General features: G+C 34.6%; 1 protein-coding gene and 2 long non-coding RNA genes across 4 annotated transcripts in view; 2 read left to right on the top strand and 1 right to left on the bottom strand.

The window, feature by feature from the left end:
- LOC139514719 (uncharacterized) overlaps nucleotides 1–7,287 on the bottom strand; it is a 42,299-nt gene extending 35,012 nt beyond the window's left edge. Inside the window, exon 1 of one of the 2 annotated variants that reach the window (XM_071304321.1) lies at nucleotides 7,213–7,287. The gene's annotated coding sequence lies outside the window, so the exon portion shown is untranslated. Of the gene's footprint in view, nucleotides 1–7,017; nucleotides 7,070–7,212 lie in introns of those variants that run through there. The other variant, XM_071304322.1, reaches the window with a different exon arrangement.
- Nucleotides 7,288–11,580: 4,293 nt separating this feature from the next.
- Nucleotides 11,581–14,836, top strand: LOC139518082 (uncharacterized). The gene is made up of 2 exons (XR_011663290.1): nucleotides 11,581–11,744; nucleotides 14,356–14,836. It is a non-coding gene; the product is annotated as an uncharacterized lncRNA (long non-coding RNA).
- A 1,237-nt stretch (nucleotides 14,837–16,073) lies between these two features.
- On the top strand, nucleotides 16,074–24,071 carry LOC139518081 (uncharacterized). Its single transcript, XR_011663288.1, has 2 exons — nucleotides 16,074–16,211; nucleotides 23,134–24,071. It is a non-coding gene; the product is annotated as an uncharacterized lncRNA (long non-coding RNA).
- The last annotated feature ends 1,989 nt before the right edge of the window (nucleotides 24,072–26,060 follow it).

Raw genomic sequence — 26,060 nt, 5'->3', positions numbered from 1 at the left:
GGTTAATCTATATTGAGTATGCGGCTATATGGGAGATTGGTCTGTTAATCGGGTTGGCTATACGTCTGTTAAGAGTAAAACGCACAATTTAGTGTTAAACTCTATCAAATATACAGATTTTTTGCATATTATAAGAATCAAATCAAAAAAAGAAAAGTGTCTGACAAAATGATATCTATCATAGAACATTTTCCACCTTTAAAAACATTTCATAGTCTGCTCAGTTTTCTTCAATATAGCGTGATCTGGGTTGGCCGCTGGAATATGCATGAATATATTATAAACGATTTCAATCAGCCTTAATTTTTGTGTCTGCAAAAAGTGGCATGTTCTCAAATCCGACTGAACGTGTCTTTCTAATACAACACAGGGTACATATAACGTGTTGTCGTTCTCAAATGCACATGATATTTGTCACTGGACGTTTAACCCTAATTCGTCAGCATCATCCAATTGGTTCTTTTCTTCTATTACTTAATCATCTGTTGTTTATAAATCATCCTAAAGAAGTAAATGAAAAGGAGCGAATGCAGCTACATTTGGTTGTATTAAGTTTAAATTCATGTTATTTCGTTTAGTTCCTTTTCTACATATGTGCAGTGGGAACTGCAGTTGTCCACATGTAAACTTCAAGCATTTGTTACCAATATGATAACTCGAATAATTCAAGCCCTTTGCCTGTCCGATTTTCACCCACACATGTAGCCTTCGTAGATCAGCGGAATATAACGACTGAATTATTCGGGTTACCAATATGAGTACATCGCAATCCGTTATGCCCGCGTCACACTGTCCCCGATTTTTATATACGATGGACACCCGAATGCGAAAATTGTAAGTTCGTACGAAGTTGGTCCCGATCTCGTTAAAATACCAAAAAGTGACAGAAGCAAGTACGATGAATAACGAAGTCTATACGATGGTGCCGAAATTATATACGATAGCAAAAGATGGACATACGAAGGTTAACCGAAGACGGGTATTTAAGCTTCATATCTCAGCCGAAGCCTACACGATGGATCACGAAGGCTACACGATGGATTACGAAGGCTTCCATTTAAATTAATAGAAACAACGCTGTCGCCTTTCTCGTTCTCATAGAATCATATGATATGAGCTCCATGTTTTGTGAACGTCTTTCTTAACTGTCGTATTAGACTGACCAGTGCATATCGCGCATGGCACTTTATATGTATTTTAGCGCGAAAATTAACTTACATTTAGCTGGATTTATTGCCGTCGTAGTTCCATCTTTTCGCCTTCGGACTTTTATTCGATGGCAACACGACGGGATTACGAGGTCTTCACGAAGTCGTGTTGCCATCGTAAGACCTTCGGGTAGCTTCGTGCTTCACTCGTGTAGACATCGTAATGTCCCGATGGAAACACGAATGCAATACGATGTTCAAAGATGCATTCCCGGTGACATTACGATGGTGAGGATGGGGATACGAACTCAATACGAACCTTCAACATCGGACGCACCTTCGGGGATTTTTTAACATGTTAAAAAATTTAGAACCCTTCCCGAAGTTGTCCCCGAAGGCTAGAAAAAGTGGCCAATGGTTCTACGATGGTTAAAGATAGCACTACGAATAGCCCGATCTGGATACGATCAGTCCCTATTTTGAAAATTTCCATAATCGTGTTGCCATCGGTGTAAAAATCGGGACAGTGTGACGCGGCATTACTGTTTCAACACCCAGGGTGGTTTCATGCCTTTATTCTTAAACAATTATTTTTTTTCTCTCTTTTTTAGCAATGCAGCACTCTCTACTGTCCTTATCTTTTATTTATAGGCACTGGCTACGGTTACATGAAAATGTAACAATAATAAAAATATTATTGTTACATTGGAGACTAATTGCCGGAATGCAAAGTTGGGTGAGGAACCGATTAATTACAAATGTAACAATAATTACTGAGGCTACGGTTACATTACGTTATTGTTACATGAAAAACAGCAATGTACGCTAGATTGATTAAACTTAAATCTTCTATAGTTGTATTGCTTCATTCTTTCATATGTACTAAACAATACTTGTAATTTAATACTGATAAATAATAAAATATTATTATTCAACAAATGGTGTACAACTTGAATAGTTTTACTACGTATTAATGGTTTTGATGTTCTTAAAGATACTACTCAAGATTAGGAGTGTGACTGTCAAAGGCGAAACATATAGTTCAATGGTTTCACTTTATAAAGTATTTAACTGCACACCTACTCTTATTACTGTCATTATACTTTGGACCAATTTTGTTTAAGGTGAAAAATATAAAACTTGGGATGCGTTTTAAACGAAACTGAAACAATATCAAGACATACATTTCATACAGCTTTATAACTTGACGCAAATTGATAATCAAAAGCAAAGTTTGCTAACTGTAACTTAAATACTAAGAAATTCTGTATGTACACGTATCCGCGGAGGACGTAATTTCGTTCATCAAAAATGTGTCGGACTTTAAAAACAACTTAGGCTGGATTTGTAGAAATTGTCATTGTAAATAAATTGTATGTTATAAATGTATGTAATTAATGTCCTCAACTTATATTATTTAGTACATAATACTAGTCCCATCGTACATTGCTGTTTTTCATGTAACAATAACGCAATGTAACCGTAGCCTCAATAATTATTGTTACATTCGTAATTAAACAGGTCCTTACCCAACCATGCATTCCGACATTTAGTCTCCAATGTAACAATAACATTTTTATTATTGTTACATTTCCATGTAACCGTAGCCAGTGCCTTATTTATATTCTGTATCTCCATCCAGATTATCGTGTATACCATGAGGGTCCGGATTGGGGTGTTGATTATTTCTGTATTCTTTAAATTGTCATGTTACTTTTCTATACATTTTATTTATCTTACTCATTATTCTTTCTCTATTCTTTATATTTAGGCATCCCAATATATTTTACTTACTGATGTTTAGTTACATTACGACGTTAATCTCTGATTTATATACTGGTTACAAATGTAGATGACACATTTGTGTCATTCATGACAATAAAACATAATCCACAGAATATATGCGACCATTCTCGAAAAAAATTAATTTTACTTTAATTTTACACTTTTTGAAACCACTTTTATCAATTTTCAATATCCATTGCCTAAATTGTTAATTGTTCATGTGTTTTGTTTCCGTATATTTTATATTCCATTGCTCATGTTTTGTTTCCGTATATACTTTATGTTCCACTGCTCAAGTGTTGTTTCCGTATATTTTAGCCGCTCGTCTTGAGCCTACCAAATTAACACACTATATAGTAATAAAATTATACTTTTATTGTCATTCATAACTCTTAACAGACCAATTAACAGACCGGGTTTTATACATCCGACCCATTAACAGACCAGTTTTTAAAAAAAGATTGATTTATGTCACCAAAATACGGATTTTCGTGTAGATTTTTCACACAATGATATCAATTTGGTTAACACACATAATGCCTGTCTTTTTTCGATGTTCAAAATATTGAATGCAAGTAAATTCAACACAAGTGTCATTTTGTGTACATTTTGTGTGTGTAAAATGTGTATAAATTTATTGATGAGTAACTTGCCTTTTCATTTTATAGATCGTACATAGAAGTTAGAAAAATAATAATTACACCACTGGATTCAGTACATTGAATAGTTTTGTTAGACATAAATATTTTTTATGATAAACATATATTTAAAAGGTTATACAATGAAACATGCTGAGTTTTCAATGATTTTCTCGATAACACCTGATTAACAGACTTTAGCCAACCCGATTAACAGACCAACCGCCGATATAGCCGCATACTCAATATAGATTAACCGACCAATCTCTCGGTTAGCCGAGTGTCGGCCGTGCCTATGTTTCATGATAATTTTCTTTTTTAAAAGGATGATATTGACTTGAATATTTAAGGAAATTTTTTCAAGGATAATTTGTGAAATAATTTCTCATAATAATACATTTTTTTTTTAACAATTTCGCTTTATTTCAAATACACTATTATTATTTCATAGTATTTTGAAGGACAAGTTTTTTCTAATAACTATTCAATAAGTTAACTACCCAGATAGAATTTCACGGCAAAGGAAAAAAATATACCAGAGAAATATTTTCCTCCGGATAAAAAAAATAACAACAACTACTGTGACATTTTTTCCTCCGGATCAAATTTCACCCGGATATAATTTTGCTTTACACTTACACAGGTCGAGAACTCTAGATTTTCTGACGTCAGAATATATTTGCATAGTAATTTCCAAAACACAAGGCCAATATGGCCTTGAAATACTGACCAATCGACTCAATGAACTACAATGCATTGTGGGCTACTACGAGTAAACTACTACTTAAAACACGTGGAATTAGTGGGAAAACAGTCAACTAATATATTGGCTGGGACTCTAATTACCAATGTTTTTATTCTGCAAATATATTTAATGTAAAATATATAACGTAATCTTCAATTTGCATGCTCAGATTAAAAAAATATTGTTTACTGGCTTCACGATTCGACTTTTTTTTTTTGCCTTGCAATAGTAGTTGAACCGGTTTTGTTCATTGTTATGAATTGAACCTGCATTAATTTCACGACATGAAACAGTGAAATATCTAATGAAGTGACCACTGTCCAATTAGAAAATCATTTGAGCTCTTTTAAACCGGTATAATGTCATTCCAAAATCATTTCTGCCTAGAAAAACACGAATACTTTCATTGAAACTCTTCTTTCTGTACTGAATGTGTAATTTTTTTTTATCAGGATATGAACTAAAAGTAAGAACATCATAATATTCAGTATGCTAAAAATAAGTGTAATGAAAGCGGCAGGGGCGGATCCAGCCATTTTTCAAGGGGGGTCCTAACACTGAACAAAAGGGGAGGGGGTTCCAACTACATGTCCCCATCCGAATGCACTGATCGTCCAAAAAAAGGGGGTCGATCCGCCACTGAGCGGGTACGGTATATACAAATGTAGCTCAATACATTTTTTTATAGTTTCATCAATCGATAATATCCGTTTGTTGCTAATTTTATCACAAAATATACCTCAGAGGTTTTTTATCGTTCGGTTGCTGTCCTGTTGACATATATAAAATATCTCCAATATTAAAAGTCTCTGGATCATAGTGGGTGCCATATTACCTATTTTTTTTCTTTCTAAAACGTGCTTTGTATATATAAATAAGAAGATGAGGTATGGGTGCCAAATGAGACATCTTTTCAACAAAGACATAATTTAGTAAAGTAAGAAGTCATAGGTTCGATGCTGAAAAGTAAGCTATAAATGACCCAAACATTACTTGTGTAAAACAATAAAAAAAAACAAAAAAAAAACCCGCCCAATTAAATATATAAAAGGAGAAGAAATCTATTCCATAACAAAAAATATATTGTATAGGAGCCTGTATTTCAGTGGTTGTCGTTTGTTTATTTGTAACATATTTGTTTTTCGTTCATTTTTTTTGTATATAATTAAGGCCGTTAGTTTTCTCGTTTGAATTGTTTTACATTGTCGGGGCCTTTTATAGCTGACTTTGCGGTATGGGCTTTGCTCATTGTTGAAGGCCGCACGGTGATCTATAAATGTTAATTTCTGTGTCATTTTGGTCTCTTGTGGACAGCTGTCTCATTGGCAATCATACCACATCTTCTTTTTTATTATCATGATTATAGATCCAACGCTGCAATTTTCACAAAACATGTCAAATTTTCCACCTTGTCGCACATACATATGGATAACATCATTACAGCTTATTTCCTAATGCATATAGAGCAAAACTTTGGTTAACTTGCTTGCTTTGTTTGTATATTGTACAAAATATAAAATATACAAGTTAAACTATGCCTATATATATATATATTGTTTAAAGATGTCAATTTTATTTTCAAAACTTGTATAAACAACTATACAAACAAAGCAAGCAAGCCAACCAAAGTTTTCCTTTGCAGTTATAAGGAATCAGCTGTAATGATTTTATTCAGTTTGGCAAATGTCCAAGCCCGTTAAAAAACGAACAAAATGAAACTACAGTTGCTGACTTCACTACCTTCAATACAAAGGGAACAGTTTGGAAGTCCAATATACTGAAATGTGACAAAATAAATACTTATAGATTTTGTTAACACTGCCATGTATGTAAATATTTCTTCGCCTTTTTTACGAACACAAAATTCAAGGATCACACATTTGCCTTTAATTATCTATACGAATATTGCTGTACTCGTGAATATCAGCATCGGCTGTTATCGACGGCTTACTTTACACTAGTAAGTTTGTCTCGTGGGTAATTGTGTTTTTTCGCTGTTGTTTCGTTGCTGCGTGGTGGACAAATACATGAAATATATGTGCCATCACCAAACATGCTAATGGCTATATATCGGGTAATTCAAACCCTTTTTTCTTCGCATAGAAACAACTCTTCGTTAATCTGAGCATGGAAGTAATACTTTATATCACGAACTATAAATGAGGATACATAAAATGAAAAACTAAGCGAAATTGTGAATCCCGCATTGCACGAAAAAATGTGTTATATTTCAGTAAATAACACGTGTTCTTGGTTGATTGTAAACACGTAGTAGTCCATCATGCATTGTGACTCATTTAATGGATTGGTCAAAAACCTAGGTAAAAATAAATTGCGTCACATGTAAATAAACAATTACATGTGCGAGAACATAAGTATGCTAATTTATGCATTTCCATATAAGGTAGTGGTCCCGACCTGTTACACCCAAATATATAACTGTTGTGACATTTTGGCAACACTGACCATAGTACTGTCGGTGGTGTTATGGTGTCACCTCAGCATTGCCCCGAATCCCGGTGATGGAAAACAACAAAATATGTGTGTTTATGTATGTAACCTGTCAAACCGAATGTCTCATGGCTCCTTGGAGCCTCCAGTCATTAGTTATATTGGTCAAATAAAACCTTTACTATATCATTAGTTCTAAGTATTGATTTGTACTGAAAAAATAATAATATGCATTTGAATAAACATTTACCTGTGCTTACCTGTAGAAAGTTCTTGACACATTAATGTACATATAAATAGATTATTTACACACATACTCGTCTAAATCTATACCAAATATTCATCGTTAAAATGGATTCGTATTGTTATAGGTTGCTATATATGTATGAAATTATAAATTTGCAGAAATATTTTAAAGCATTAATAAAACATAGCAGGAACTTACCCTGGTTCTTAATCAATTTATAGGTCATGAGGTCACGGTATGGTTATTACTAACGGACGGTGAATATGAAAGGTAAAGATTATCCGAGATCAAAAAGACCCCTTATGCCATCTGCTGGGGAAAATCAAGCATAATGAAGGTTGGTCAGAAAGAAACCCATTGCATACAATTCAATCATAAAAAAGAGATTGGTGGGCATACAGGAGCCTTTTAACAAAAATTGTTCGAGATCGACTCATCGCTACTGGTTATCGTGCGATAAGACCATTTCGGGGACCTTTGCTTACGAACAGACACACAATTGTCCGTATCCAATGTAGTGCAGAGCTCGCCAAAGTTGGAAATAAGCATCGTGGAGGAAGATCCATTGTTCCAATGGAATTCGGTTTATCTTCCTTGGCCCGATCGTAGCCCGGATTTGACCCATATCGAGCATATATGGGACACTATTGGGGGTAATGTGCGCGAATGGACACTCCAGTCCAAACACGTGATGAAATTAACAATGCCCTTCATCAGAAATGGTTGCTGCTACCTTAGCAACAAATTAGTCGATTTAAGCCAGGAATCAGAAGACGTTAAGTGGCGGTTAACCGTTTGAATGGAGGCTGCGCACATTGTACTAATTCTTTGGTGTATAACGATCAACCATGATGTGAACAATCATCTTAAGATAAATTTTGAAATGTCTGACATTGTAAAGTTCGACTACAGTAAAAGTTGTAAAATGCAGTTTTTTGTACAAAAAACACTTCATTTTGTATTAAGATTGTGGTTAAATAAATCTTTTTTTTTCAAAACATTTTTGTTCCTTAAAATGCCAATGTGATCATAAAGTATGTTTCAATATTATTTTACAAATATTTTATCAAATTGAATCCAAAATAAAAGGCTGATTTTTCAAGTTTTAAAAAATCAAGGTGTTGCAATACTTTTTTCCATGTGTATATAATGGATTACATCAGTAGCTTTATAGATTATGAAAATAAGAAGATATGATATGGTTGTCAATATGGCAACGACCCACTAGAGGACAGTACTGGGAGACTCCTGGCTAAGAACCTGGCACAAAAAAAAATGATTCTAGTTTTAACATTTTTGTGAGCGCTCAACCCTTCCATAACCTGGGGCGTTGTTGTAATAGCACAACATAAGATCAAACAGTACTATTATACGTTAATGCACTCATTATTCCAAACCAGAAAATATCCATAAGCATCTTTAGTACTGCCACAAAAGATGTTAAGTATATGTTTAATGCTGGTTACTGTGTTTAATATTCTACAACTGTCATATGTAAATATATATCTATGTCATATGTAAATATATATCTATATAATAAAGTAAACACTTCAACATCAAAATACAACCTTCAAAAGTCAATAAACTTTCTTTTCACTCTACTGAAAAAAACAATTTCAATCGTCCAAAAAGATGACGCCCTTAAATTAAACAAGAGTATACACCTGTTTTAAATGCTAATATGATTTTGTTGTGTTATCACTAAGACGTTTTATATGTAGTTGGTGTATGTACAATGTAGTAGGTCTGCTTTCAGAAAGTTACTTTTTGTTCTAGATTGATAATTTCTTCACAGCACAAGGTTTGCTATCGGAATATTAATCTCTACCATTTTGGAAGGGTTTAAATATATCAATAAGTTATCAGAAACCTAAAAACAAGAGTAAATAGACTATGAAATAAAACTCAAATTATGATTTCTCCATATACGGTGTGGGGTTAGCTCATTGCTAAAGGCCGTATGGTGACCTATAGTTGTTAAAGACCTTATCTTTTGATATTTAGTGCAGTAATTATACACATCATATTACATCACCTTATTTTTAAAGTTGATCGGATGGTGTCTATTGAGTAAAAAATATGTGCCATAAGATGTTAAAAAGAAATTAATGGACCAACAGTTTTTCAAATGAGTAAAGAGGGAAAGGATTCTATGATATAAATGAAAGCCTAAATTGAAATAAAGAAGTTGATAAAACATTATTGGTTACAGTCAAAAATAAAACAAAAATCGATGTTCCAACAAATAAAACAAAAGTATACAATCTTTACTTAGTGTTGTTGTTTGTTGTGAGATGTAGATACGCTGCCATGCCCGGACTGTGGTTTTTGTTGTGAAATATAAATACGCTGCCACGGCCGGTCTGTGGTTTTTGTTGTGAGATGTATATACGCTGCCACGCCCGGACTGTGGTTTTTGTTGTGAAATATAGATACGCTGCCACGCCCGGTCTGTGGTTTTTGTTGTGAGATGTAAAGGTACGCTGCCTAGCCCGGCCTGTATTTTTGTAATGAAATGTATAGAAACGCTGCTACGCCCGGTATGTGTTTTTTTTTGTTATGAAATGTATAGATACGCTGCCACGCCCGGTCTGTGTTATTTATTTGTATGAGATGTATAGATACGCTGCCACGTCCGGTCAATGTTACTTGTTGTGGGATGTATGGATACGCCGCCACGTCCGGTCTGTGTTTTCTGTTGTGGTATGTACCGATTATCAGGTTATCTGCATGTTGATATCGTAAAATATCAGCTGCGAGACATAATATGAAGCTTTTTGTCGAGTGAGCGTAGCGAACGAGATCAAAAAGCCTTCATATAATGTCAAGCAGCTGATATTTTACAATATCAATATGCAGATAATCTGATAATTTATTTATCGGGCTATATTTGCGTGTTTCAGAAGTGGTTTTTTTTTTTTTTTTTCACCAGCACACAAAAGATGACTTGATAAGTTCGGGTCAAAGTTATTAACGTCGGTTCAAACATTATGACGTCGCTGATATGTCCGGGTCAAAGTTATTAAGGCCGGGTCAACGTATTTGACGTCACAAAGACATGATACGGAATAATATTAAGAGCTGAACAGAGTGATATAGACAGTGGGCGACCGATAAGTTTAGATACGCTGCCACGCCCGGTCTGTGTTTTTTTTTTTTTGATGTTTTCTACTTTTAATCGACCTAGTGAGTTAAGCCTTTTTAACTGATTTTTATAGTGTGTTATTGATACCACTGTTCCAGGTGTCGTTTGGCTTCTGTATCACGTATACCCCACACATCGTTATTATGTTGTATACTGATACCACTGTCCCAGGTGTCGTTTGGCTTCTGTATCACGTATACCCCACACATCGTTATTATGTTGTATACTGATACCACTGTTCCAGGTGTCGTTTGGCTTCTGTATCACGTATACCCCACACATCGTTATTATGTTGTATACTGATACCACTGTCCCAGGTGTCGTTTGGCTTCTGTATCACGTATACCCCACACATCGTTATTATGTTGTATACTGATACCACTGTTCCAGGTGTCGTTTGGCTTCTGTATCACGTATACCCCACACATCGTTATTATGTTGTATACTGATACCACTGTCCCAGGTGTCGTTTGGCTTCTGTATCACGTATACCCCACACATCGTTATTATGTTGTATACTGATACCACTGTCCCAGGTGTCGTTTGGCTTCTGTATCACGTATACCCCACACATCGTTATTATGTTGTATACTGATACCACTGTCCCAGGTGTCGTTTGGCTTCTGTATCACGTATACCCCACACATCGTTATTATGTTGTATACTGATACCACTGTCCCAGGTGTCGTTTGGCTTCTGTATCACGTATACCCCCTCATATCGTTGTATTCATGAAGTTGTCATAAATGTTTCTTTTTTGGTTCCATAGTATTTCTACCAGTCTTTTGTTGTGTAGGTCAAGTCTAGGTTAGACAACCGTGTTAACTATTTACTGGCCGTTATGATACAATTGAAAAGGTTATTTGTGTACATAATTAATGGAATACATTTTTTTCACCCATTGGCAGATCTAGGGTTGAATATTATATTTCTTAACATTTTTGTTTGTTTTCATTGCCGTGTTAAAAACCACATCCCATTTATTAATTTTAGATAGGCCCGCCGCCTATGTACAAATCATCAGCCTGTTCCTGACACCAATGCAATCTTCTTTGGGTTTTTTTTTATAAAAGGAAACTTTGAAATTCATAAGATGGAGGCACATTTGAAATTCTACAAATGGTTGCGTTTGTCTATCAAAAATCTAATTAATAATTAGGTGTATCATATTAAAGGGGTTTCAGAGATATTAGAAAAACCGCCAATAAATTTGCCTTCAGTCTGTTTATAGATGAATAATTCTTAATTTCATTTACGGTTTAAATACTTTACAATTATTGTATAGACATATTACACAAAGTAAACATTCAACCATTTAATTTTGAATATGCATATGCTTTCTTTCTATGTCAATCGAATGTCTGATTGAAATCAATTTGAAATGTACTTTATATTCATTTGCACCCGTAATATTGAAAGCATTATTATACACCCTTCACAATCGTGGTTGTTGTGTGCTGTTGTGGTATCACTATAGTAAAACTTAGTGACGTCCTTGAGCATATCGGATTTAGATAAACGTTAGCAGAGTTTGCTTGACATTTTCATCACCACACAGATCATCCTTACTGCTTACAACTTAAAGGTTTGTAATAAAGTCAATAATACTATTACTTTTCATTAATTATAAATGTATCTATACTTTGCAATATCCTATTTACATTTATCAGCACATTACTTTGAATTATTTTTATCGATGTGATTATTTTGCTAAAAAATAAATAGACTTGGATAATAATAATAAAAAAACAAAGTGGCATTCTGTTTACCGCTCTGCTTCTGAAAATCCCATTGAAGCGTTCGAAACTTAGACATATAAAACACTAAGGAGCATAAAAAGCTTCCAAGAACTAATATATAACAGTCGACATTATTTTAAAGTAAATGTTTAAGCTCCATTTTCCAATAGAGTTGCATCTTTAGTAAATTTAATATGAATTTAGCATTTTATTTTTTTTTTCTGAAATCCTAGACGCACTTGCTATTGAACTCGGGTAATTGTGCCAGCCGTTGGTATGTTAAATGTATGTTAAATATTGATGAAATTTTTAATTTCAAGTTTTAATTAAATTTTTGGACATTTACTATTTGTTCGTTCATTTTGATTGGACAATTCAGTCATCATAAAATCGGCAGTCAAGATTTAGATCTAAAATCCTTGCATTATGATAAAAATATACTTTTAGCAGATCTTAAACTAGTATGTAGGAAAATTTTTGGTATTGCCTTTATAACTAAAATGGGAGGCGAATTATATCTTATATTCTATGCAAAGAAAAAATCTTTGACCGAGAAGGCTGCTTTAAAGTCGTACAGAGCCTACGTTTACATAAATGAATAACTATTCACAGAGAATGGTTTTAAATATTTATTTACATAATGACTTGACCGAGAAGGCTGCTTTAAAGTCGTACAGAGCCTACGTTTACATAAATGAATAACTATTCACAGAGAATGGTTTTAAATATTTATTTACATAATGACTGTCGATGGAACTTGTAAATCTTTGGTTCATATATTACAACGGTTATGAACTCATCATTTTCAATGACGTAGATCGTATATATTTATCCCGATATTGATTATTATATTCTATTTTGACCGTATAGATGATGGCACTCAGTGTGTTTCCTTGGCAACTGGTTGTAATCTGGGTCTAACAGACAACTCACACCCCCCCCCCCCCCAAAAAAATATCGCCATCAATAGCTGCATATTAGATGTCATCAACATTTTATTCATTGTCTCTTCATTCCAGATATATTGTATAGTCCTTGACATTTTCTTCTATTATTTATTCATCCAAAAAAAGTTCAGTAACAATGTATTATCAATAAGCTACCAGAGATTATAAATGAATTTTCCGGGATTTTACATAATCAATCACACTTACTGTGACTTATACATGTGAACATTTTAAACAACGATGAAACGGGTTTTACCACATCTTCCTTTATCTATTTACAGCTATTTATCATCATAAAGTAAACACCAATACATCGTTTTTAACGATTTAAAATAAACATAGTGATATTTGTGTCAGAGTTATTAAAATATTATTGTTATATACATATGCACATTCATGATGGCTATACAATCTCGATACCTGTATCTTGACATAGCACAAAGTCATGTTTTACTCCGACTGTTAACGACGTCTTTACACAAAATCCATTTGATTTTGAATGTGAATTTATTGATATTTTAGTCTAAGATGCATGGTTTTTTTAATAGTTCGTATTGTCCTTAAACAAGCTGTCAATACAAATTTAACTGCTAATACTCTCAGATCTGTACTTGGTGTCTGTTGTTTTGCTGTGGGGATTTTTAGACACCATGCCACGTCCCAGTTTGAGATTTTGTTAGATGTGATGTATATACTGATGAGTTATGCCGTTTTCAACTGATATTTTTTATAGTTTGTTTCTTATGTTGTACTGATACACCACTTTCCCATGTAAAGGGGGGCAGCGAACTAGTTAAACCTTAAGACTTTCTGATTTTGCCTGTATCAAGTCAGCAGCCTGTAATTCAGTGGTATTGTCCCAAGTCAGCAGCCTGTAATTCAGTGGTAGTCGTCCCAAGTCAGCAGCCTGTAATTCAGTGGTAGTCGTCCCAAGTCAGCAGCCTGTAATTCAGTGGTAGTCGTCCCAAGTCAGCAGCCTGTAATTCAGTGGTAGTCGTCCCAAGTCAGCAGTCTGTAATTCAGTGGTAGTCGTCCCGAGTCAGCAGCCTGTAATTCAATGGTAGTCGTCCCAAGTCAGCAGCCTGTAATTCAGTGGTAGTCGTCCCAAGTCAGCAGCCTGTAATTCAGTGGTAGTCGTCCCAAGTCAGCAGCCTGTAATTCAGTGGTAGTCGTCCCAAGTCAGCAGCCTGTAATTCAGTGGTAGTCGTCCCAAGTCAGCAGTCTGTAATTCAGTGGTAGTCGTCCCAAGTCAGCAGCCTGTAATTCAGTGGTAGTCGTCCCAAGTCAGCAGCCTGTAATTCAGTGGTAGTCGTCCCAAGTCAGCAGCCTGTAATTCAGTGGTAGTCGTCCCAAGTCAGCAGCCTGTAATTCAGTGGTAGTCGTTTGAATTGTTTTACATTTCGGGATTATTTTTTTGGTAGACGCCATAATACGGAATCCTTAAATATGTTTTCTATGGTAAAATTCGGTTTACTGCTGGGCTATAATTTTGTGATCTTATACTTTTCAGATGGGGAATGTCTGTTGTAGTGGAAAGGGAAATGGAATGGGACAAATAAATAAATTCTGTAAATGTGGAGGACCACGACCGAAATCTGGACATTCTAGGAAGGGAAGTGGACATTCTAGGAAAGGAAGTGGTAAGGGACGAAAATCACCTAAAGGATCCCCGAAAGGAAGACGTAGGAAGGGATCACACAGTAGTTAATGAATATTATGGCGGGAACTCTTTAAACAGTATTATATAGATGTGAACTCAAATATATGTTAAGACAATTCTGTATTTTGTCAATGTACTTTTTTAACTAATGGGTTGATATGTTCAAATTAGTGATATAATGCCGTACTTTGTTCGTAAAGAATGTTAAGACAATGGAAGTAGGTTTCAAAACTTTAAAATTATTAAATTTTGTTGTGCTTTGAGAGTATTTCAAAATAAGTACATTATATTTTCATTGATGGAGGATGTTTAATAAATATTTATTACATACTGATTTAATTTACTTTGCAAGCAAAGCGATAGAGCTCAGCTGTAATTTGTTTGAATGTGTACAACACTCAGAAGGACAAGGCAAATGTACACACACGCACAAACTTAATAAGTTCTCAGTATAGCAGAATTCGTGTTGTGCATATTGACATAAAAAAATATGTTTAAACGCTTCCCAAGGTATGATTTATAGGTGATTTAATAAAACCCTTTGTTTTATATTGGTGTACGACAAAATCCACACAAAAATAATATCAATGTTAGAAATCATACAATCCGCAACAAAACAATATACCAAGCTCTGAACAATCATCCCAAAACAAAATGACATAGAAGGAACAAAAAGTACGTCTTCAACAATGAGCAAAAAATATACCTCTCAGCAAGCTATATGAGACTCCGACATGACAATGTATTATAATTTAATTTTGGATGTAACGCATCTTCTGATTGGCTGACAGTATTGTGTCTATCAGCTCGTAGACATAATTTTTTATCTGACCATAACGTCATCAACGTTTTTTTCATGATTTACTCTGGCTTAAAATGGAATTTTGAATTAAATTATAAGGAATGAGTGTGATATTTTTTTCTGTCTATTAGAAATAACATTAAAAAAATGTGGTGCACACTTTAAAAATCAACCGCTACGCAGGTGCACCACATTTGTGTTGTTATGTCATCATAGACAGAAAAAATATTAATGTCATTCCCTAATCAATTTTAACGAGACAACTAACAGTCATATTTATGTACAAAACAATTAAACGAAAAACAATATGATAAACAGCAACAAACAATAACCATTGAATTCCATACTCTTGTCTCGGGACAGGCATATACGGAATGTGGAGGGTTAAACCCCAAACTAACTATTACAAGTTTGATTTATTAAAACAAATTGAATGTTCAACGCTAAATGATTTGACATATTTATAAATTATAAGACGTCTTTTTCCGTATCAGTCCTGGTCTCATTCCGAGATTCTCATATAATCTCAAGGCGCTTAATTGGTTAAAAAAGAAGGGGTCAGTATTTCTAAGAAATAATCGTACTAGTATTTAGTTATAAAAATGAATCAATACTTGATTAATTTAAATCATCTTCTGCACTACCATAAATGTTTTGCTTCGTCCCATAAATTTTAGATTTACAATTGATTTAAATTGCACTTAATATTTATACCTCTCCATAAATAAAAAAATAAAACATTATTATACACCCGTTATAAACAGGTCTATCATATGTAAATGATGTTGTTGCATCACTATGACAAAGTTTAACGATGCGTGGGATAACTTTGAATGTATGGATTTTATTCAGATCAAACACTTGACTTTATAACAGAATAGCAGCTTATTTATACTAGTAGAAGGTAAGTGTTTTTAAGTGAAGACATATAATTATTTTCAATTTCTTGATGCAGACTTATTTTCGGGCTCGGATTTGAACAATTGTTTAAAACAATTAAAGTTTCAAGGAATATATGATTCTAGTATCTGAGTATTGGCCTGTGTTATGGGTGTTTTCAAAACATGCGCCTGTACTTCCAAGGTACTTGCTATCAGTATTATAAAGTACTTCTAAGGTACTTGCTATCAGTATTATAAAGTACTTCTAAGGTACTTGCTATCAGTATTATAAAGTACTTCTAAGGTACTTGCTATCAGTATTATAAAGCTGAAAGCGACTGGTTTGCTGCATACTGTTAGTTCTACAAGTGTAGCGAGTCATTATGATGTTTGAATTAATAAAAGATATTGGACATAGGTAATTGGTAAGAAGGGTTTTTATACTATTTCTTAAATCTGCCCATAAGAAACATAACTGAAATAGAAATATTTAGCTCACATTTGACTGTCAGTATGGTTGTTAACGGGTGTGACCTCTATTCTTTCATATGTTTCAATGGACATCTTTTTTTCTAAATTCAAGGACTCGCATGATTGCTTATGACAATTGAAATGAATTTTAACCTTGTGGAGGTTTCCCTTCACCCTACCCCGTTTTTTGCCCCGCAATATTACCTATCATTGATGAACATATATAATATATTCTATTAAAACTCATTTAGTGACCTTCTTTAACATATATTTCCGGCACTGTCTCCATTTTTATATCTTCCCGAATATGCATGAACTATTTGCCACTGGACGTAAGGCAATCAAAATTTAATCAATCTATTCGTTAGAGTTAAGAAATTATATTCATAAAGAAACAAACACTACATCTTTACTAAAGATTGATGAATTTTGTAAAGTTCTAAGCTATCATCCATAATTCATACCGATCATTTTACGGACATACTAAGAATTGCAACTTTTTTCAAATAATTCTTCTTTGGCTGAGAAACTTATGATTACGGTTAAAGTTGTTGTTTTTCGATCATTGTTAATGCGTTCTTGGTATTTTGGGAATATCAATAGCAATTCACTTAGTTATGGTTTAAATCAATACTTAAATGCTTCCTTTATTTTTCTACATTTTTAAAATTATGTACAGTTTGCTGTATGCATTGCACAAGATCATGTCTTCCTATACTGTTTATAATGTAGTTGTATGAGATTTTTTTTGGAGTACAGCAAGCGACATTAGAATTTAGAGCGGCACGATTTATATCAGAATTTAGAGCGGCACGATTTATATCAGAATTTAAAGCGGCACGATTTATATCAGAATTTAGAGCGGCACGATTTATATCAGGTCAATAGAATGGAAAACAGAGACAGCAACCCGACTGATGAACAGAAAACCGCCAATGACCGTCAGTGGGTCTTCAACGCATCGAAAAGTTCCGCACCAAGGGCGGGCTTCAGATTGTACTTACACAATAATGTAAACTAGCTTACCGAAATGGACGCCCCACTCAACTCTGAAACCCACAGTTTAGATATATTTTAATGTCAAAACAATGACAATAGGACCTGGCACAAGTTCTTCAACTTAAGCTAGGTTCACACTGCCGATCAGATCAACTCGGTGTTCCCGATTGTCCAAATTTGCACGACCAAGCTCAACCAAATTCTTAATCGGGCCTGTTTACGACTTCTACCCGACCGCCATCCGACTGTACACGACCTTAACTCGACCATTCAAGACTCTTTAATGACTCAATCACGACTTCATCCCGACAACAAAATGATACTTATTCGATAATTCCGATCAATTCACGATCTTTACACGATCTTTACTCGACTATCTGGACCAAATCAACTATTCACGATCTCAACCTGATCTCGACCAGACCAGATCGACCACATCGTATATTGGTCGTAGGGATAATCTTGAATTGGTCGGGTATGCACATTTTTTTCCGAAATTTTAATTCCCCGCCGCTTCGGAGTGGGCATAAAGTGCTACCCTTGTCCGTACGTACGTCCCAACAATATTAGTTTCCGTTTTCTAATTTTGTTTTGCCTCAACCACATTTTATGAAACGTCGTATACACAATGCTTATTACCATAAAACACAGTTCAAATGCTAATTCGGGTGGCCGGTCTTGCGTAATGACCCATTTTAATGGTATATATGCTAGCTGGACACTCTCCGTTTATTTGGTTATATTCAGTAGAAGATCTGAGTAAAATCATACAATTAAAATATCTACATAAAGAAATTAGCAGTTTGATTTGTGGGCAAGGTGGTAAGAGCTCAGAGAGACAGGTTGATAGCTGTGACGGAGCTTGAAGAGTGCTTAGAAGATTATGTATACAGCAACGGGCGCCGAGAAATCTAGATGAGGCAGTGGCTGACACGATGACCACTGTGTGGGCAGTATGAGAGACTTGCACTAACTCAACAAAGAGGAACCCACTGCTTACAAAAACTTCCTTAAAGTAGACACTGATATGTAATGGTAGTATTATTGCTCTTTTTGGGGAAATGACACCACAAAATGAGATTTGTCTCTGGATTAGTACTTATGATAGACAGTAATATACATAAACTTTACCATCTTTTGTCCTTGCTATCTTACAAATAAAGCGTGCCGTTTGTGTCATATATTGTGCATAAGTATGTAATCAGTATTTTTCATAGATTTGATATCCAGAAGTTGAAGGGTTAAATATATTCATTTTCTTTTTGCTATATGGCAACAATCTGCATGTATAACTATTTGCTAAAAACGTATTACAAAAGTGGGCAAAGATATCACATAGATCTGCAAAATTTTACCCAAAGTGAATTTCAATCCCCTGGAGTGATACCTTTTCTGAAACTGTTTACAACTTGACATATATCTATCAAGCGATCAAGAGTGCATTTTTTTCTCACCAAAGTTTGGTAAACGTTGTGTGCCGTTTGTTATAGATTTTTAAACTTTACAGAAGCAGAAACAAAGGCATCGTTTAATCAGAGTTTGATGACCCTGTTTGAACTATCAAAAACGCATGGACATAGCAACACGTTACCCAACAAAACCTGGGAAGATCCCAGGTGTTCCGGAAGGGTAGAAAATCCTGAAATTTTGGCACCGGCGGATTTAACAATAATAATGAATGTTATTGCACAATTACTTTCATATTTGAAAAATCAGCCGGTGCCAAAATTGCAGGATTTTCTTCCTTTCGGAACACCTGAGAACTTCACAGGTTTTGTTGAGTTAAGTGTTTTCTATGTTAAGTGGACTGCTGTTTGTCTTCTCGTCGGTTTTCGCTATGGCTGTTTCGGTTTGTTTTCGACCTTTGAGTTTGATTGGTCCTTTGGTGTCTTTTGTCTCGTTTTTTAAAATGTTACCTCGCCTTGCAAAAGTTAAGACACGTACTGTACATGGAGGAATTTTGTACAATAAAAAAAAATGTTGCCAATATATTTTTGCGGAAGCAGAGTTATGAGAGAGTTCATCAGATCTGCACACACTTTTAGAGCATCGTGTAGCAGTCATGTGTTCTCGTGTATATATGGTCTAGTAGAGATCGAAGAGTGTTCGAATGTGATCGCGAAGGGATCAGGTATTGGACGAATTCGTCTGGGATCAAATAAATATAGAAGTCGCAGTGATCTGGAAGCGATCGGGTGCTGGTCCAGTTAATCTAGAAATGATCGGGCATTAGTCGAGCAAAGGTCGAAATGATCGAGTACTGATCGGTAAATTTTTTGAATTCCGACCAAACTCGATCTCTACACGATGCTTTCCCGATCAATTCGACCGTTACTCGACGAATTCTCGATCTCTTCTCGAGTGAATGGTTTCTCGATCTTTACTCGAATGTTTTTGACATGTCAATAACTCTCGGGTAGAAAGTCAGATCGATGAAGAGCCAGGTAGACTATCCCGAGCATGCTTGTCGATTGAGTCAGACCAGTCTCCCGATCACGGAATTTGTCTTGATCGGGCTTGATCGAGTTGATCTGATCGGCAGTGTGAACCTAGCTTTAGAAACACTACGAAACATACAAATGAATCAAAATTAAAGCTACTTACAAAACTATTAAGGAATAGAGGTTCCTGAATTGGGACAGGCGTAAAAATGTCAGTGGAGTTAAAAAAAAAAAAATATGAGAGCTCAACCCTCCCCTATACCTGTAGTCAATGTGGAATAAATAAGCACACAACAATAGGCGCAGCTAATTTCAGTTGAAAGGAAATCCGAGTTCAATGTGAGAATATGCTTTATGCTAGAATTCGATAAGCAATTTTATCTTGCACTTCGGTGTTGACATGAATATCAATTATATGGTCATTTTTATAAATTTTCTGTTCACAAAACCTTGAATTTTTCGAAAAACTAAGGATTTTCTTACCCCAGGAGTAGATTACCTTAGCCGTATTTGGCACAACTTTTTGGAATTTTGGATCCTCAATGCTCTTCAACTTTGTATTGATTTGGCTTTTTAACTATTTTGATCTGAGCGTCACTGATGAGTCTTATGTAGACGAAACGCGCGTCTGGCGTATAAAATTATAATCCTGGTACTTTTGATAACTAATTTCAACAGCGAACATTCTTCATTAGGGTAAAATGAATAAAACATGTGTGTTCTTATATTTTTGTTGAGTATTTTTAAGTGTTTTAGTTTCTAAAAGAATGGACACACATTGTCATGTCAATAGGGGTTAATATACAAAACATACTACAATATACCTCACGACGCATTAGAAAATATAATTATAATTCAATATTTACTTTGAATACTTATTGTTGAGTTTATATCAATACACATTCTTACTTTAATGGATTTATAAAAAAAAAACGACTGAGAATGTTTTCATATAATTTTATCAAGCGTTACTAGTCAGGCATAGAGAATTTATTAGGTTTCCGTTAACATATTGATGAATGTAGTCGTCGAATTAGTTTTAGAAAATGGACCATAGTTTTAAATATTATTAAAACTTCGTTCACAAGAAATAATAGACATGGCAACAGTTACGCAACACCAGTCAGAAACACTTATCAATGACGTACATATTTCATATTTGTATTGAAGGATCAGTCTTTTACGTTTTATTCATCATAATTCTGTTTAATAATGGGTTGCAAATTATTATAATGTTAGCAATGCAGGTTTGCACTAGCCGGATTTCAGATTTTAGAATCGCTCACCTTGTTTTTTTTTCTTTTTTCTTCAATCTTTCATTAATGATTTATTTTGTTTTTCAATATATATTAATGAGTGGCTTAAAAATGCAATTTAAATGTTGTCATATTTTCTTCAAAAGCAAATAAATGCAATTTACCCAAACTAGTATGTTCCATTTTAGCCATAGTGTCAATGATGTACAAGGAATTAAAATACAAAATGTATACTAGATTCATTTGTGAAGATTTTTAAAGATCAAAAACATAAACAACTTGTGTAATATTGTCCACAAAGGGCAATAACTCATTTTTCAATTTTGGTCATATAAAACCTTTTTTTAGATCTTACTTTGCTGAACATTTTTGTTGTTTACAGTTTATCTTTATCTTCAATAATATTCAAGATAAAAAACCAAAAACTGAAAAATTTCCTTTAAATATTTAATTTAGAGGCGACAACCCAACAATCTTTACCTTTTGAACATTTATACCACATGTCAGATTTGCTCTAAATGCTTTATTTTCTGAGACATAAGCCAAAAACTGCATTTGACTCCTATGTTCTGTTTTTAGCCATGACGGCCATGTTTGTTGAGGGATCAAAGCTTCGGATACAATTTAAAAACTAGATACCCTAAGGAACATTTAGTTAGGAGGTATTTGGCCCAGTAGTTTCAGGGGAGATTTTTTTTAATAGTTTACGACGACAGACGACGGACGACGACGGACGTCAAGTAATGACATAAGATCAAATGTGGCCCTACGCGTCCCGGTCAGATACAATGAAGTTCTGCAAGATATGAATGTGCTTGTCAAGAACCTTATAGGTGATTATCACAAATCAGGCCGTTTTCTCCTTTAAATCGATTCATATTTTGTCATGATGGAACCTTTTATAGCTTTACTTTGCTCATTTTTGACGGTCATGCAGTATGCTATATGTATTATTGAGAATGGAAATGGTGAAGGAGTCAAAGCGACAACAACCCGACCATAAAGCAGACAACAGCCGAAGGCCACCAATGGGTCTTCAATGTAGCGAAAACTCCCACACCCGGAGGCGTCCTTCATAAGGCCCCTAAACAAATATGCATATTAGGTCAGTGATAATGGACGTCATACTAAACTCCGAATTATACACAAGAAACTAAAATTAAAAATCATACAAGACCAACAAAGGCCAGAGGCTCCTGACTCCCAAAATTGCGGCGGGGTTAATCAAGTTTGTTGATATCTCAACCCACCCCTATACCTCTAGCCAATGTAGAAAAACAAACGCACAACAATACGCACAGTAAAACTCAGTTTAAGAGAAGTCCGAGTCCGATGTCAGAATACGAAACAAAAGAAAATAAACAAAATGACAATAATACATAAATAACAACAGACTACTAGCAGTTACCGACATGTCAGCTTCAGACCTCAATTAAACTGATTGAAAGATTATTTCTTCATCATATGAATATCAGGCACAATCCCTCATGTTATGGATTTGTTACTATACCATCATGAAATATGTGAAATATATGTGTCTACATCCTTGTCATGTGGTCTGCTGTGTCATTTTATGATTTGCAATCTCCTTGGCAATACATTATGTCAAATCAAAATATTTTTGTTTAGTTTATTTGTTTGAGCTATTTTTCTCTTATCAGTATGATTTTTATTTGAGAATTTGGTGATGATGTCGGATAGGTTTTATTTCTCCCATATTATCGTTGTATAGAACTAATGGAGAGACAACTAAACAACATTTATCATTTCTGTTGTAGATGGGAAACGTATGCAGTGGAAAAGGAGGTGGTATGGGACAAATAAATAAATTCTGTAAATGTGCTGGCGACCGACCTCACTCTGGACATTCTAGGAAGGGAAGTGGTAAAGGCCGTAAAGGATCTCCCCCTGCCCATGGAAGACGTAGGAAGGGCTCACACAGTAGTTAATATGCAAACCATGTTTATATGTGTGGATTTATGCAATTGAATTATTTATGTACAGATCAATTTCTATGTTAAATTTGTATATTTTATATATTTGACAATATATCGACAAGTGATAAATTTTCACGAGAGTTTTACTTCATTTAAGATTTTTTTTGTAAAATTGACAATTTCTTGAATGAATCTAATGCTTTGCAGTTATGTTGAACAATATCATTTGAGAAAAGTAAATACGAAATTTTAGCTATGGGAATGACAATTCTTGTTTTCATGAAACAGTTACTTTATTTATATAAATGCTCTATAGAAACATTGTCCAGTTAATATAAGATTTCATTACTTTATAATGCTATTATTTAGTGATTGCAATCGAGTGATATTAAAATATCTGAAAGTCTGCGATATATACAGATTTTTCTAACTTGCCAAATGTGTTTTTTTTTTTTTATTAATACTTTTTTTGTTAAATGGCTTACTTGTGATGTTAAATACAGCCAATTTTAATATATTTCAGAAACCATTTAAGATAAAACCAAAATAAAGTCTCGCAATGTACCCAAAACAAAAAAAATTGTGTGCCTTTAAAGGTAAAGCATTTTCTTCCCCAAACTTCCAAACTGATTTAACACATTTCTTTCTGAAGGGGTTACACACGTAAGGAAGATTTTATACGTGCATCTTTCGCTTATATTTGTTCCTAGTGTTCGTTAAATGAAATGGTTTAGAAGAACAATCGCCTTTATTTCATGTATAAAGTTGTTATCCATTCATATAGACAGTTGTTATCTATTCGTTTGATGTGTGTGAGCCTTTTTTTCCCATTTGATTTCGGACATTACGTTTTGAATTGTCCACGGAGTTTCGAAAGCTGAACGTGGCTTTTTCATTCATTTGTTCTTCCTTCAACTTCCTGAGAGGTTATTAATGATTAAAATTAATTTATTTTCTCAAACATTTTATGGTCGCCAACAGTAGATCTACGAGAAGAATGACTATGTTCAGATGTTCTATCCCGTATTTATTCTTAGTTCTTTTAACTATTTCCAAATATATATATACTAACAGGAAGAATTGTACTTGATTTTCGTATGATGAATACATAATCGTTCAATCATTTTAACTGGGGTCTGGAGCTGGCATGTCAGTAACTGCTAATAGTCCTTTGTTAATGTATGTATCAATGCCATTTTGCTTAGATTCTTTTGTTAAATATTCTGACATCGGACTCAGACTTCTTTTAAACTGAGTTTTACTGTGTGTATTGCTATGTGTTTCTTTATTCTACATTGGATAGAGGTATAGGGGAGGGTTGAGATCTCACAAAACATAATCAACCCCGACGTATTTTTTCATCTGTCTCAAGTCGGGGGCCTTTGGCCTTTGGTAGTCCTGTATATTTTTCAATTTTAGTTCATTTATATGTTAAGAAGTTTAGTGTGACGTCCATTTTCACTGAACTAGTATACAATTTCATTTAGAGGGCAGCTGGGGACCACCTCAGGGTGAGGGAATTTTTCGCTTCGTTGAAAACCCATTGGTGGCCTTCGGCTGTTGTCTGCTTTTTTGTCGGGTTTTTGTCTCTTTAACATATTCCCCATTTCCGTTCTCAATTTTATACGAACTATAACCGGAAGTATGTTACATATTCCCTAGGCATGTATAATGGTCACCAGGAAAAGCGCAAGTAGCGAGGCAGTGACCAATTACTGAACGAATGTACCCATCTGAAACGTCTCTTGCAAACATGTGCTTATCAAAGAGCTAAATAACATTGGACAATCCTACAACGCATAACCAAATCAGCGTTAGAAATGACCGTGCAAATACCATGTCTGAATACTCATCATCTAGAGGTACTCATCCGCCTACTTCATATCACTTATTTACACCTAGAACTTGATTATGAGGGTCAATTTATAACTCAACTTGAAGAATAAGAGATGATTCAATTTTCTCTTAATTAAAGGTAACAGACTTATAATTAGACACATCGGTGATTAGAAAGCCAAGCAAGTATAAAGTTGAAGAGCATTGGGGACCCATAATTCCAAAACAAAATGTGCCAAATACGGCTAAGGTTATCTATGTCTGGGGTAAGAAAATCCTTAGTATTTTGAATAATTCATAGTATTACAAACAGAAAATTTTCCCCCTCCAAAACGTCCACCAGCAGTGGCATCGATCCAGTGGTGTAAATAGTTATAAAAGGTATCAGGCTTATAATTTGATACACCAGACGCCCGTTTCGTCTATATAAGACTCATCAGTGACGCTGAGATATAAACGGTTAGAAAACCAAACAAGTATAAAGTTGAAGAGCATTCAGGACCCAATATCCAAAAAGTCGTGCCAAATACGGATAAGGTAATCCTTGTCTGGGATAATGAAATCCTTAGTATTTTGAATGAGTCATGCTTTTGCAAACAGTTTTATAAAAATGACCATATAATTGATATTCACATCAACAACGAAGTGCTGACTACTGAGCTGGTGATACCTTCGGGGACGATACGTCTACCCGCAGTTTACAACGTTGTTCTCGATTTATGCAACTATTATCGCTATTTTGTGCATTTTTCTTTTGATCTTTTTTTGTGATAATTTTCATATCATGCTTCTCGCTTGAGATAGAATAATTATCGCTAGAAACTAAGAAGGCCACGTGGCGTTGCTAACGAAATTGACATGAAATTGACAATGTCGTCATAGGTAAAATAGCGATAAACAGATTATCATTGGTCATCTCAACTCGATTGCTT

The sequence above is a fragment of the Mytilus edulis genome, chromosome 3 (assembly GCF_963676685.1).
Source record: "Mytilus edulis chromosome 3, xbMytEdul2.2, whole genome shotgun sequence".
NCBI lineage: Eukaryota > Metazoa > Mollusca > Bivalvia > Mytilida > Mytilidae > Mytilus > Mytilus edulis.
The sequence above is the reverse complement of the archived record's forward strand: the minus strand, read 5'-3'. Positions and strand labels throughout refer to the sequence as shown.